Below are 13,351 nucleotides of genomic sequence, written 5' to 3' on the forward strand. Positions count from 1 at the left end.
GCTGCGCCAGGGCAGGTTTGGGTTGGGTATTAGGAAAAACTCCTTCCCCCAAAGGGCTGTCAGGCCCTGGCCCAGGCTGCCCAGGGCAGGGGCTGAGTCCCCATCGCTGGGGGGATTTAAAAGCCGGGGAGATGTGGTGCTGAGGGACATGGTTTAGTGGTGAACCAGGCAGTTAGGTTAACGTTTGGACTCGATGATCTCAGAGGTCCTTTCCAACCTTGGTGATTCTGTGATTCTATGACATATGAGATTGTTGTGGAGACCTGCAGAAGTCTGGCGTGGCTCGGTGATGTGCCTCTCCTGCCGTGCAGGAGGAGTACCTTGGGCTTTGGGAGCCGGCAGGTTAATTCATCGGTCTCGATCTGTAACAGTAGGAGCAATCTGCAGATGTAACTTCAGTATTAGTTGCCTGTTGTTATTGATTGCCTAAACAAACAAACGCAATCAATTTCTCCTTCAGATTCATTTTAAAACATATTTTACACTTTCTGCTTTTCAGTTAAAGCCCTGCAGTTTCATCTAGGACGAGTGAGATCCCTGCAAAACCTGGCACGCATTCAAAACCTTAGAAGTACAGAAAGCTGTTTATTAAACTTCCTCATGGGTAGATAAGACAACTCGCTTTACTGGAACAAAGTTAATATTTTTTGTTGTTGTTGAGGTCTTAGTTGTGTAAAATTATTCTTTCCAAATACAGTGATTGTTTTTCTGACCTTTTAATTTGCAACAGTTAACGGGCAAACAGATTTAGTCCTCTTGCAAAACAGCTTTTCTCTCCGTCTCCTGCAACACTTATTTGGTATTGGGTATAAATCAGGCAGTAGTACATGAAAAAGTAGATAAGGAGGAAAACAGGCTTTCCAGATGCCCAAAAATGTGTATAAGTTCTTAAGCAAAATCAAATTTAAAGGGAACGTGAAAGAGTACTTTCACAGGGGGAAAATGTAGTGAGGATTGGCATTGCCTTGAAACTGGTGCCTGAATGTCCTTACTCCAGGGAGATTAAATATCCCTTTTAAAAATGCAGCATTTACGCTGGCCCAGCAGCCTTGGAGTTTGGAGGAGTTGCAAAAAAATATTTGGTGCTGCACGTTACTTGTAAGCAGGCAGAAAAGGAAGGTCCTCCTGGGAGGCTCCCTGCAAGCCCTTGTAGCAAAGCTGTTCTTTAATATTACTTTGTAGTGTGCCCTTTTTATATATAGCACGGCAATGAAAAACAAGTAAATAAATTATGGATTTTGTCAACATACAATAAACATTAAATCCCTCCTAACTCCTTTCCACTTGCTTTTTATAGTTGGGTATAATTTATTAGCTTTGATTACCTAGGCTAAATGGAGCAAACTTTTACAGCGGAAAGACCGGAGAGGATCCGACAGTCACAGCGTGGGCCAAGGTTGGACAAACCCAGAGCTATGTTTGTGTTTGTCTTCATGTTGTGGGTCTGGAGCCCACCCATCAAGTGAAGAAAGTAATGCTGTTTCTGGGCCTGGCTCCACGGACCCTTTTTTATGCATTTTAATATTAAATAGTCACCGATAAAATATTTAGAGCCTTAAGTAAAATATAACAAGGGAGGTATTGAAAGATGCATGTCGCACATGCTAAATGATGACCGCTTCAAAGGTGCTGTGGTGGCTCGGTCCATCACAGGCTGTGTGAGAACTCAGCTTCAAAGCATTTATGCCCTGTGGGTCCACGGCTGAAGACGCAGTAGAAAGCTCGTGACCTTGAGGGGCTGGAAAATGTTGCAGTAAGCTGAAGATGAAAGGGTTTGGGTGAGATCTAGCTCGGATGAAGGATGGCAGGAAGTTGTTTCTTCTGGTCGCTGGAACGTCTGAAATGGTTTAGTGGATATATTTTACTCAAAAATATATTAGCAGTTGACCTTGAGCCTAAACACCATGCTAGATTTTAGCTTCCTCTACTGATTTTTCAACCGATTAGTAGAATTTCAGAGCAGACATACGGATGGAAAGGCTGATGGGTTCAGCAACACACCAGGCTGTCCCGTGTGCGTTTGAATACATTTTCATGGGATAAGGAGAACTTTTGATACGCTGAAGCTGCTGTAGTTAATGAGGGATAGTATAGGTGGAAGGAGTATCAGGAGGTCATCTGGTCTTAACCTTGCTTGAAGCAGCTTCAGAAGATATGCTTAACAAGATCGTGGATAACCCACTTCTTGCCCTCAGCTTCAACTGTTTAAAACCGAGGTCCAATCCATTTGTGTGGCGTTATTTCTTCTTTCTGCTTTGCTGGGTTGCAGGGAACAACCCAACTTTGATGCTTTGTTGGGAGGGAAAAATGGATACACCTAAAGCAAATCACTTCAAACCGTTCAGTGGAAGTTGTCAATAGTTTGAACAAAAAATGCTGAATACAGGATTTGGGAAGAAAACAGAAGAGCAAAAGTCACCAGTCAATGCAAGCTTTAGTGAAGGGGCTTGGCGTTTTTTATGTTGGAAGTCTCTTAAGTGCATATTCCTACTAATTAAAAGGCTTTCTGATGAAAGGGGAAAAATAGCCTGGGCGGTTGATGTATATAATCTATGGATACTTATTTCTTTTATCTGTCCTCCAGGTCTCTCTATATCTTAAACTGAAAGCTTGTGCATGATAGCACTTGTAAAGCGTCTTTTATGATTGCCTCAAGGTATTATGTGTTGGAAAGAAAGATCCACCTCCTTTAGCTTCTTACTGTGATTTATGGACTACGGGTGGTGGTCCGCAGACAGGTTGCGTAGTAATGACCTGGGAAAGCTTTGCAAAATCTTCCTGTGGTTGAGGACCAGAAAGCGCATGGGACAGGGGAGAGCTTGAGGGGACGGAGCGGTTCTGCCAGGGAATTATGTCTGGAAGAGCTTTGGTGCTCTCTAAATGAGGCGTGTGTTTCTGTCTGCCTCTCAATCCTGCTTGCTTCTGCTGATGTGGGCTCATCCGATGGCCCTGGGACGGCGTCACCCCGCTACTTCTTGTGCAACTGCGCTGCAGTCTGGGATTGACTCTGGGGCTGCCTGTAGGCTGCTTGTGGTTCAAAGCCATGGTTTCACCATCTCTGGAACAGGAGAGGGGTTGTTAATAGGGTCTGATATGGTCACCTGCACGAAAGGCTGTAGGACCTCCCTGAGTTCAGCTGTATTTGAAAGAGTGGGTTGAGCTCCCGTGTTCAGGAGTTTTCCACGCACGTGGACGATCCAGCGCTGCTGCCAACGGGAGCTGCACCGGGGAGCCGTGTGCGGTTGGTGGTCCACCGTCACTGAGCTTTTTTCCGAAGTACAGTTTCCTCTACTCTTAGGTGAGAATACAAGAATAGCATGGATGGATCTGCACCCTGTTTCTAAAAGCGGAGCCTCCAGAAGGATGTGAGAACTGGGCAGACCCTGTATGACACTTTCCCAGCCCCCCAGCCTCTGATCTTTCAAGATCTCCAGGACTTTCCCAGCCGGAGATGATGTCCATCTTATTAGCAACCATCATGGGTGTCTGCTCTGTGGCACGGCCAGTCTTCCCTTGAGCTCGTGCGGAGGTTTAACATGCACAACATCCAGCAAGGAGCTAAAATGCTGGGTCGCGTGTGAAGAAAACCACTGCTTCTTGTTTGGTTTTGGACTTGCCACCTGCTACTTTCATTTCTTGTCCCCTTGCTCTTGCACTGAGCAGGCTGCCGCTGCCTTCGTAGGCTGCTCCTGTGGCCCTCCTCCGTTACATCCCCTCTGGACTGGGAAAGGGGCTCTGTTCCCAGATGCAAGTTTGTGTTTGGTGATAAAAATATGCAAGGTCTTTGCTTGTAGTCACGTTGGTAAAAGATCCATATCTCGTGTCCTTCGCTATCTGCAGCTTTCAGAGTCGGTGTGAGTCTGAGTTGCAGTGCCTTTTGCTCGTGGCTTGCAGGAGGATGAGTAACGTCGGGCGCAAGAACTGCTCCTCCTGGGATTTCAGTACGAGCACGTGATTAATGATGATCTAGTTGTATTTTATGACTTGTCACTTGGACAATTATTAATCTGTTTAATATATCCCATGATATGTAATGTAATTCCAGTTACTTGAGAAATCATACTTTACAAAGTTATATGACTTACCGAACTCTTAAGTATTTTGCATCAGAGCTGTTGCAGTTTGCAGCCAATCTTGTAGTCTTAATAAAAACACATGCAATTGATTTAAGACCTACGTGCCAATAGACATCAGTTATTTACTTTCTATAATTCCTAATTAGGTTTTATGCCAGCATTTCCCTTGCCTTCCTGGGATGTAAGCCGGACCGATAGCTTGTTATTAGCCTGGTCCTCCTGCTCAGGCGTTTAAAATACGGACACACAGCATGTCCTTCAACGCTCTCAAACCTCCCAAGTTCACGCTTGCAGGAAGCTGTGATAAATGGTCCAGAGGGTTTCTTGTCCAGCTCTTTTAAAGCCGCTGGGATGCAGCTGAAGATCTCCCGACTTAAGACCGCCCAGCCCTGTGAGCTGTTGTTTCACATCTGCCTGCATTGCTGTTTGGAATAGAAAATGTTTCCTGTGGCATGACTGTACCATCTGGTTTCTTTCTTAATTAATGAACAGAAATATTTGTTGCGTTCTTCTGCTGTTCCTATAATATTGCTGGTGGTTGCTCTGTTTCTGTGCAGTAATGGTCCTCGGCTGTTGCTGGAGTTTGCTGTTCCTAGGTAATTTTTATAACCTGATACGCACAAAATTTGTGAGTATTGTGGATCCTCTCATTGCATTTTGCTTCTCTTGCTCTTTCGTATCATTACATTTCTGAGGTATTTGAATACGTGGTTTAGTTTTTCTTGTCTTTGTTATATATATTTTTTATTCTGATTGTTGCATTTCTTTTCATGAGAGCCAGGTTGAGAGAAGCCTTTTTATTTTTCTAAAACAGGAACATCTTCCCTTTTTAGTTTTGGGAGCTTAATCCCCCCCAGACACACACCTCACCCCAGGAATCGGGAAACATACTCTTAAAGTTTCAATTATTATTAATGTTTTTCCATTTTTAGCGTTCATTCCTTAGCATAATTTCATCTATTTATTGTAGGGGTAGTGAAAGCAGCTGGGACATATATATTATTTAGAAATTCAAAGACTGTCTTCTACTGGTAAAACGCAACTTTCAGACTGGAAGCCTGAGCGATACAGCAGTTTGTGCATCTTTTGTGTTCATTTATGTGCACGTGTGTGTAAAAATGGATGCTTAACAAGGCAGGCATCCCAGCTCCCCTCGGGATGTGCTCTAGTCACACCTCTCTGTTCGTGTGCGGATCCGTAAGCTTCTGGAGTTGTTCTTTGCCAGTGCCTTGGAGACGACGCTGCCATCTGAGTTTTCCTCCCTCCTTTTGCCCGCTTGATTTTTCATGAATAAATGGCAACGAGTGACTTATAATAGTCTTGTGTTGCTAATGACGGGTGCGTTATTAAGACGGTATTCTAATGACCGTGTTCATGTAAGTAATTTCTTTTGTAATAGCAGGAGCGGCGATGGGGGCAAGCAGGGTTTGAACAAATGATGGTATTCCCCTCATCTAACTTACGCTTGGATTTAGAGGTATAAATTTAACCCAGTCATCCCAGTAACCCTGTGAGATAGAGAGAAAGAAAGAAAATAAACACATCCTGGAAGTAATTTAACGCGCGCTCCTAGCGTGGTGGTTCCTCAGGGGCCAAACCTGATCCGCTGAAGCAGCAGCCAGCCTTTGGGGCCGGCTGGGCTGCCGAGGACCTGCAGACATCTCCATCCAGCATCTCCAAGGGGAGACTCGTGGACCTGTTTATTGACTGCAGAGGGACCCTGGAATTACCAGCTCCGGTTTCCAACCAACTCTTAGGTGCCTGAGGTTGACTAAGATGACTTGCATCCTACAGCTACTACAAATAAAAGTTCGAAAGCGATATTGGGAGCATTTGATGGGGTGGGTAGCAAGCTTGGCTAGAGAAACTGCAATGTGTGGAGTGGCTTGGAAGAAAGGTTACAAAGCTCATCTCAGTGTTTCCATGGTTGTTTTTTTAAAATTACTTACTTTATCATTAGAATTCAGGCAGCACATCACAATATGAAGAGCCCTGTTTTATGAACTTAAATTTTTCAACGAAGCAAGGTATTTGCAAGCCACAGTTTAGTTGACATAGTGGCGTTCAGCTCGAGCGGAATAAGGTTCAGACTGGTAATGCTTACAGGAGAGGGGATAGCTGAAGAAAATGGACGTATTGCAGTCTTGGTATCTTTTTATGGCATACGTGCTTCGGGAGAGAAATAATTATGCTCATCTCCGGTTCAGAGGCTACCTGGCTTATCGGAGGTGATACGGAAAGCCTGCAGAAGAAGAGGAACTGGAGAAATCCCCTTGATCCGGTTCTAGCTTAATGCTTAGTAACAACAGCAATTTACTACCCGCGCCTTTGTGAGGCAGGGAAGGATCTCATTATCTTTGCGTTTTATGAGTTCGGCGGTGGTCTGCAGCCTGTTGGCTGTAAACACCAACTGTAATTTTCTGGTGCTAGTTTTTATCTCCCGTGTTGCGTAGATGCTGTCTCGCTATGGCAGATTTGCTGCTAGATCTGTGCCGTGTTTTTCTGGAGGGTAGTCTTTATTTCTTAGGAGTGGCATTGGCAAAGAGGGAGGGGAGAATTGAAAAAAAAAAATATCGGTTGGAGTATTAAGCTTTCATTTACTTTATTTCCCCAAGTAGCTTAAAGTTTGAGGAACCTTGATGAGTTCTTTGCAATGAAATAAAAAAGATACATTGCAATTGATAGTATTGAGAAGGTCAGCAAACTATTAAGGATGCTTCTGTGAATTAATAGTTGACCTCAACTGTGCTGTTTTTCTACTTAAAACACTGAAAATTGCATTGTGTGAATAATAATTCGGAAAGATAAATGAAAGCTGATGTAGACAAACTGTCTTTTCCTCTGCAGGACTCAGTAATTGATGCTGGTCCCTTATTAGAAGAGTTCCTGTGAAGACTGCCCATGGAAGGTCGATGCCTGCGTTTGCTGAGGCACTAGGATTCTGTTGTTTTGCTGTTTAATTAACTGAAGAATCCAGTTTTTCCCATGAACCATCTTTCACCTCGGGAAGATAGAGGTAAGGTTGCAAGTCTCTGTTTCTTCTTTCCTCTGGCGGAAAATGTTTAAACCTGTCATGGAGGTGGTTTTTGCTGGAGCACCTCTTCATGCGGAATTAATTACTGAGACTGCTCAAAGCAAAAGTCACTGTTTTTCTCTCTCCTTGGCATTGTTTGGGTTGCTTTCCCGTACATGAGATGTGCAGTCAGTCTGCATTGCATTCGTAGCTACGAGAGTTGTTTTAAAAGCTCATAAAGATGAAATTATTGCCTGAATCAACTGCGCTTTCTCAATATGTTTTGCAAAATTGAATAGCTAATTGCTGCAGTGGCAGAACGGTATGCAAAGGATTTGTGCTAAAGAATAATATGTGGTTTTGGTAAGTCAGTGTTACGCTGTAGGCTGGCTCGCGGTGTTGATCAGGTGAATTGAGTCCATAACTTGAGAATTTTAAAAGTCACAAACTTGGGAAATCAAAATGTTTTATGGCAAGGGCTACTACAACTTCCAGAGCAAGAAGTGTGCACTCAGCATCCATGTAGCTCTTACTAGCTGATGCATGTAACAACTTGAACACTTCTGTGGTTTGCCCACAGCCGGCAATATCTTAAAGGAAAATTGTTGTAATGGAGTGGTCACTCGGAAAGGCAGTAGAATATATTTAGAAATGAACAAAATGGTAAAACAAGTAGCACTTGGATGATGGGTTGGCTGCAGCTACTGTATGGCCATGGGATTTGCAGCCTCTCTCCATCAAGACTGGGAGTGCTTACTGCTGTGGACCATGGGTACGCAGGAGAGGGGAGTACCTGTGCCCCTGCCAATTCCCCTGGAAAACCAGCTTCCAGCTGACAGGCCGTAAGGCAAAAATGACATATATCACTACAGCTGCTTTTATCGGATGAAATTTTATATAGCTTGTATCACAATTCCCTGTCTGAGAGAGCTGGTGTTCAAGAAACTTTTGCGTTGGCGCTGGTTTTGGCTGGAATGCAATGGAAAATGGGATATTTCCTTCTGGATTGAGCGTGGCTTGCTCCTGTACTCCTCTTCAGTGCGGTGTAAATACTGGTCCCAGTAAGACACTGGTGTTGTATGTCCTCCGTAGGCTGCTTTGGCCACCTGGTTTCTGTCCTTGCATTGGCAGCTTCCCTAAACTGTGGTGGGATGATCGCTGCAGCAGGGGCTGCGGCGGCTTGGGGATGTCGGTGCCCCGTTCTAGATGTCCTCCCCTGATCGGTTTTGGTGGCTGGAGGGTAGATATTTGGGTGCCCGAGATGGAGCCAGGGGTGGGCGATAGCTGGGGAGACGTCCCCCTTGCCGCGCTCCGTCTGGGTGTCCAGTGTTTGACCTGTGTTTTTGGGCAAGGCTCTTTGCTCTCTGCCTTGGTGTCTCCCATTTGTAGCACAAATGATGGTGGTAATTAGGCATGGTTGTAAAATTTGGAAATAATACCACGTCTGTATTGCTGTGCGCTGTCCCGACTGTTAGCTGGGAGTCGCCTGGGTGGAGAGGAGCCTGTGAGCGGTAAGAAGAGCCCCGATCCAGTGCTGGAAGCGCTGCTCAGAGTTAATTATTAAACCGCACTTTGCCTGATACATGCACAGTTGGATTCAGGATTTTTCACCGCAAAAAGATCACGTTTCCCTCTGGAGATAACAGCTACTTTTTGATTGGAAGCGGGTAAGCTGTATCACACACAAATGAAAAATCTTCGCTCCTGTGACTCTTAAGATGTCTTTATTTTTCTGGCCGGTATCTGACCAGATTCAGCTTTTGAAGAGGTGACCTCGCAGGGTGGTGGTGGGTTCTCCCTGCTGCCGACCTCCTGCTTTCCAGGCGCCGATTAATACCTGCCCAGGCTGGCAGCTTGCAGACCGAGGGTCTTGGGCTGGACCGTGCCTCAGGCGGGGCCGTACGCAGCTTTTCTTCTTTATTTTCTTCTTTTTTGCCCCCCTCTCCAGAGCAATCAGTACAAATCACGTGCCCAGAAGTGGCCAGGCTTTACCTGAGACATCTCTTAACGTCAGGCAGCAAGACGCATGCAGCCCAGGCAAGTGTAGGGTTAAATTCTTAACTATGAAATTGGATATCGTTGCAGGGAGGAAGAGTGAGTTCTAGATTAATTTTAAGGGTGAGGTGCCTCCTCGGCTGCTCTGGATTTCCCCTAATTTAGGGGACTGACGGGCTGGCCCCTGCGGTGAGCTGGAGGGAGCCCTGCCTTCATCCCACCTGGCACCTCCCAGCCTTTCCTTATTTTACAGCCACCCCCACCCCCCCCACACACCCCCAGTCTGCCTTATTAAATTTCATTCTTTCCTCTAGCAAATGGACTTTTTGGCTTGGCATGAAATCCAGTTGCTGTGATTGAGTTCCCATCCCCTTTATCCTGCGATGGGGCTTTGAGATGAAAAAATGTAAATCCAATCGCCGAGACGCTCCCTCCCCCACCCTAGCCTTAGGTCTTTGCTGAGCCGAAACTCCCTCTTTATTCCTTAATGATCATATTCCTTCCACTTTAAATAGATTTCCTGCTGTTAACAGCGTTTTCAAGTGTTGCAACACTTTATAAATGGTATCTCGTGAGAGGTATTTACCGTATCTGAGTTTCCTTGAAGTCGTAACCTCTGCCTTGCCGTTCCCTTTTCCCGGGGGCTGCTGGCGGGGTAGGAAGGACACAGATGACGGGCTTGGCAGTCACCGTACTTCTAAATCATCTGTTCTTCTACCTCTTTTGTTAATTTTAGAGAGGGATGTTGTTTCAGCCATGTATTTGAAATGGAGTCGTGCTGATCAAGACAAAAATGCACGTAGCACTTTTGAGGGCTTAGAAAGAAGAAATCCCAGGCTTGTCTCATCACGTGCGAATTAAAGCCAATGGGGCACTCCTGAAGCCTTGCTTTTAAAAACCAAAGAGCACAAACAAACCGGGAACCCCCGCCATGCCCACTGGATAAGGCTCTCTGGGTTGCCCGCTAGAGAACAGACAGGACAACCGCCGTGGACCGCGTACAGGGAGAGGTCTGAAGCTTCTGCCGCTTCGCAGAGGACACCCACCAGCAATATTGCATCTTCAAGTCAGGCTTCTTGTACTTCTGCTGGCCAGCCTGCAGCCACAATAGCGGGAGATGTGTATCTGTCTTTAGGTTGCCAAATACAAACGCTGAAGTGTTGAGTCTTTTCGGTTTTGTGTTTTTTTGGTTATTTTTTTTAAGAAGAAAAGCTAGAATGAGCAGGTGGAGGCCCCCAACACATTTCATATTTATCGTGAAGATGTTATAGCCAGCTGTCACTAGGCTAATATAAACTAAAAAGTTTATATTAAAAGCATTCACCCTGTTGAAAGTGTTCAAGTCTTAGCTGAGTCTCCCCCTCATTTTGTTTTTATTTGGTGATTTGATTCAGCTGCAGTCCTGGTTTGCCTAATGTTGAAATACCTCTTTCTGTTAGATGTTTATATGTTAGAGGCACCTGCGCGATGCTGAAGACGAAAGTTTCAAGCATATGTTGAGAAGAAAACAGTTGATGGGATTTCAGATGTCTGCTAGTGACTTTGGCTCTTCTGTGCGAAATTAAGAACTGTTTTGATACAGGAGCTGGTTGTAGTTTCACATCTGAGAACTCTTTCTGTTCCTTTTTTCTAAAAATGCCATCAGATGCTTTTGTTTTCACATGTAAATCCTGTACTTGGACAGTCAGATTGGGTGCTTTGTTTACACAGAAAGTATTTGAGACACACACCTTTGCCATTAAGTAGAACTTTTGGTGCTTAGCTCCTTCAAAAAATTAAAATGTCTAAGTAAGGATTTGGTCATCTTCCATTAAACGTTGCTTGCCTGGGAGCTTTGATGAGCTCTATTTTGACTACTTTGTTTTAATATCCTGATTGTGGTTTTGCTGATCGTTCGGAACAAACCACTTCGTCCATTTGCCTTACTACTCCTAGGAATTTAAGCAAATGCACCTTATCCTTAGGCGTTCACATTTCTACACAAATCGAGCCTAATTCTTTGACCGTGACCAGACACCAGCTGCCCAAACCCTGCCAAGGTCTGAGGTGTCATTGTCCCTCCACTGCTGGTCACTATTTACATGGCAAAGCTGGTGGCTTCCGTGAGTTCATCCAAGAGTGGTTCATCCATGGTTCTTGTGAGCCCTCCTCATCCGCAGCGCTGCCGAGTCCTCCAGGCTGGGCTGAGCCCTCTCCAGCGGCTTTTCAACCCAAGCTTCTTGTGCTGAAGCACGTGAGAAATGCTCACATGAACGCTTCAGCTGTGAGCGTGGGATCCTCTTCACAGACAACCCAGGAATGGGAACACCTTAATCTACCGCAGCCATTTCTGCAGTGATCAATTTATCATCACCTTTGGTGTACGGCTACAGCATTAATGCAGGTTGTAACCCCTTCCTCCAGGTCTGCGGTGGTTCGTTGAACAACGGAAGCTTAATTCATCGTTGTCTCCAGCCCCACCATGTAGGTAGCTCTTGTTGTGCCGAGGAGACGAGGTGGAAATGTGTTTGTGTCTTGGCTGAGCAGGACTGTAATCAGCATCCAACGGGACAGTAAATGATGCTGGATATGTTAATGGCTTTTTAGTCTGCTGCGTTCTCTGCTGCCCTCGAGGAATTTCTGCTTCCTGGGCCACAAAGATGATGTATCATTTAATTGAAAACCACACTCAAGTGAGTCCGTCAGTTTTCAGGATTTAACGATTTTCTGTTCTTTGCCTAATGTAGTGTTTGGTCTACAAGCCCTTCCTGTGGCTGTAAGGTTATAAATCGGTGCCTATTTACTTTCTTTCATTGTTTTAGCTATTTTGGTACCTCTTTGTCAGTTTGTGTTAGCTACTGCTCTGACCTTCTCAAGGGCACCTCTTCATGTTGGGCTTCCCGTTGGCTGTCAGCTCTCTGGAGGTGAGACACCAGCGATTGCTGATTCTCCCTGCAGGACACGGCTGTGGTCGCTGCCTCTGTAAGCCAGAAAAATATGAGAAATTCTGCCTTTTTTCGTTCATAGATGATCCAGAGGTTAGCAGGATTAGAGTCATAGAATTGCAGAATGGTTTAGGTCAGAAGGGACCTTTAAAGATCATCTAGTCCAACCCCCCTGCCGTGGGCAAAGACATTTTTCACTAGACAGGCTGCTCAAAGCCCCATCCAACTTGGCCTTGAACACTTCCAGGGATGTGCAGGGCATCCACAACTTCTCTGGGCAACCTGCTCCAGCGCCTCACCACCCTCATGGTAAAATGTTTCTTCGTTATGTCCAGTGTAACCTGCCCTCTTTCAGTTTAAAGCCATTCCCCCTTGTCCTATCACTACAGGCCCTTGTAAAAAGTCCCTGTCCAGCTTTCTCGTAGGCCCCCGTTAAGCACGGAGAGGCCGCAATCAGCTCTGCCCGCAGCCTCCTCCTCTCCAGGCTGAACCCCCCCAGCTCTCTCAGCCTTTCTCCCCAGCAGAGCTGCTCCAGCCTCTGACCATTTTGGTGGCCTCCTCTGGCCCCGCTCCAACAGCTCCATCTCCTTCCCGTGCTGAGGACCCCCGAGCTGGAGGCAGGGCTCCAGGGGGGTCTCCCCAGAGCGGAGCAGAGGGGCAGAATCCCCTCCCTCGCCCCGCTGCCCACGCTGCGGGGGATGCAGCCCAGGAGACGCTTGGCTTTCTGGGCTGCCAGCGCACATTGCCAGGTCATGTCCAATTTTTCATCCCCCGGTACCCTCAAGTCCCTGTCTGCAGGGCTGCTCTCAATCCATCCATCCTGCATCTGTATTGATAGTGGGGATTGCCCCAGCCCACGTGCCGGACCTTGCCCTTGGCCTTGGTGAACCTCATGAGGTTCACATGTGGCCACTTCTTGAGCCCATCAAGGTCCCTCTGGATGCCATCCCGTCCCTCCAGCAAATCAACTGCACCCCTCAGCTTGGTGTTGTTGGCAAACTTGCTGAGGGTGCGCTCAATCCCACCATGTAGGTCATTGATGAAGATACTGTACAGTACCAGTCCCGATATGGACCCCTGAGGGACACCATTTGTGACTGATCTCCATTTGGACATTGAACCCTTTGTACAAAGCACAGTTCTGTTTACTCAGCTTGGAAGCATTTAAGGAAAAAAATCATAATAAATAATAAAAACATAAGTGAGCATTCATCTTGCTGGGCATGACACATCTTCGTGGGCATCGCCACCCTGGCTGTGTTCATGGGGTGACAGCTATCCATCCTGGAGGGGTTTCTTCCTCCTCCCACGAGGTTTTGTCTTCTGTCTGAAGCCTCTTAGAT

The 13,351-nt window shown here is 46.0% G+C and overlaps 1 protein-coding gene across 5 annotated transcripts in view; it reads left to right on the top strand.

The window, feature by feature from the left end:
- NCOA1 (nuclear receptor coactivator 1) overlaps window positions 1–13,351 on the top strand; it is a 183,915-nt gene that overhangs the window by 47,952 nt on the left and 122,612 nt on the right. For all 5 annotated transcript variants that reach the window (XM_087773658.1, XM_087773663.1, XM_087773657.1 and 2 more), the window contains exon 2: window positions 6,924–7,092. The gene's annotated coding sequence lies outside the window, so the exon portion shown is untranslated. The remainder of the gene's footprint in view (window positions 1–6,923; window positions 7,093–13,351) is intronic.

This window comes from Nipponia nippon, unplaced genomic scaffold, assembly GCF_047370975.1.
Source record: "Nipponia nippon isolate SJK-2023a ecotype South Korea unplaced genomic scaffold, ASM4737097v1 scaffold_4, whole genome shotgun sequence".
Classification (NCBI taxonomy): domain Eukaryota; kingdom Metazoa; phylum Chordata; class Aves; order Pelecaniformes; family Threskiornithidae; genus Nipponia; species Nipponia nippon.